Here is a 2,041-nt window from a genome sequence, read left to right as displayed (position 1 = left end):
ATTTACCATTCATCTCACTAACCCACTAACTGTTTGATATATTGCATCACTCACACTAACAGTAATTCTGACAGATATACTTTCTGCACCTATTCTCTTTGCTTGTACTTGTTGGTTGTATGACAAGGAGAAGAAGCGGGGCTTCAACTTCCTTTGATTCTGAACCTGAGAGAACCTTCCTTAGACTAAGGAGGGAGGCAAGAGAAAAATGTGTAGTTGGTACTGAAGAAGAGGAGGAACACTTTGAGGAATACTTTGAACCAAACATGGAAGAAAACATGGAAAACCATCACGAAGAAGAGGCTCACAACCATGGCGGAAGAGGTTGAGCAAATCATGCTGGGGAGGATAGAAGAGTTTTAGGCTCTTACATCAATCCAAACCCAGGAAACTGTGGAAGTAGCATTCAAAATCCAACCATCCATGCCAACAATTTTGAACTAAAACCACAGCTCATCACCCTTGTTCAGAACAACTGTTCGTTCGGAGGAAGTGTCCAAGAGGACCCCAATCAACATCTAACCACCTTCCTAAGAACATGTGACACAGTGAAGTCTAATGGTGTTCATCCTGACGCCTATAGACTGCTCTTATTTCCATTCTCACTCAAGGATAAGGCAGCCAAGTGGCTGGAGTCTTTCCCAAGGGAGAGCATGACAACTTGGGAAGATGTGGTGAACAAATTCTTAGCAAGATTTTACCCTCCTCAACGAATCAATAGGCTGAGAGCTGAGGTCTAAACTTTGAGGCAACAAGATGGTGAGACTCTATATGAAGCATGGGAGAGGTTTAAAGACCTAACAAAGAGGTGCCCACCCGATATGTTCAATGAATGGGTGCAGATGCACATTTTCTATGAAAGGCTCTCTTATGAGTCAAAGAAGGCCGTAGACCATTCATCCGGAGGATCTTTGAACAAGAAGAAGACCATTGAGGAGGCCATAGATGTCATTGAAACAGTATCAGAGAACGACTACTTCTATGCTTCCGAAAGAGGGAACACAAGAGGAGTAATGGAGCTAAACAATGTAGATGCTCTGCTGGCCCAAAACAAGCTCATTACCCAGCAGCTGCCTGACCTCACCAAGAAGATGGAGAGGAACTAAGTAGCAGCAATCTCCACTTCATCAACAACCCAAGAAGGAGTGAATAAAGAAGCAGAGGATAGTCAGGAGCAAGCCAACTACATTGGAAATTCACCTAGGAAAAACCATGATCCATACTCCAAGACCTACAACCCTGGATGGAGGAATCACCCAAACTTTGGGTGGGGAAATCAACAAGACCAAAGCCTTGATCAAAGACGCCCGAATCCAAACAATGCAGCCACCCAACACTTCACATCTAGACCATATCAACACCCCCATAACAACACCTCTCCACATTCATATCAAGGCCAGAATAACCCTCCTCAGCCTGACCTATCATCATTTAATGAAAGAATCTCAAGGATTGAGAATCTACTTGAAGGCATAAGCAAGGAGATTCAAGACAACAAGGTGTTCAAGGAGGAAGTGCGAGCCAGTTTCAAGAACCAGGGAGACACAATCAAGAGGTTGGAATCTCAAGTGGGGTATCTCTCTGAGCAAATTCCCAAACCCACAGATGGATTCCCAAGTGACACAGAGAAGAATCCGAGAGGTGAAACAAAGAAAGTAAGATGGGAAGATTGCAAGATGGTCACTATAAGTGATAAGGAGACTGAGGACAAGCCAAGCAAGCTGTCAGAACAACCTGAAGATACCTCAGTAGAGGAGGGGGAAAAAGATTACCAAGAACCAGAAATTTCAAAACAGGAGCTGCTGAGACTCTATGCACCATTTCCCCAACTGCTCAATGGTGCTGTGGAGAAGAGAATATACTCAAGATTTCTTGACTTGTTTGCATCTTTGCATGTGAACATACCGTTCATCAAGACTATCCAACAAATGCCTGCATACATCAAGTATATGAAGGAGCTTCTTCCCAGGAAAAGCTCACTCAAGGGAGGCCAAACTATAGTGATGAACAAGGAGTGCAGTGCCCTCATTCAACCACAGTT

At 43.9% G+C, this 2,041-nt stretch overlaps 1 non-coding gene across 1 annotated transcript; it reads right to left on the bottom strand.

Annotated features, from left to right (window-relative positions):
• Nucleotides 1-719: 719 nt before the first annotated feature.
• Nucleotides 720-826, bottom strand: LOC112745072 (small nucleolar RNA R71). Its single transcript, XR_003173019.1, has one exon. It is a non-coding gene; the product is annotated as a small nucleolar RNA R71 (small nucleolar RNA).
• Between the last annotated feature and the right edge of the window lie 1,215 nt (nucleotides 827-2,041).

Source organism: Arachis hypogaea, chromosome 14 (genome assembly GCF_003086295.3).
Source record: "Arachis hypogaea cultivar Tifrunner chromosome 14, arahy.Tifrunner.gnm2.J5K5, whole genome shotgun sequence".
Classification (NCBI taxonomy): Eukaryota; Viridiplantae; Streptophyta; class Magnoliopsida; order Fabales; family Fabaceae; genus Arachis; species Arachis hypogaea.
Note: the sequence above shows the minus strand (reverse complement) of the source record. Positions and strands in the feature narration are given on the sequence as shown.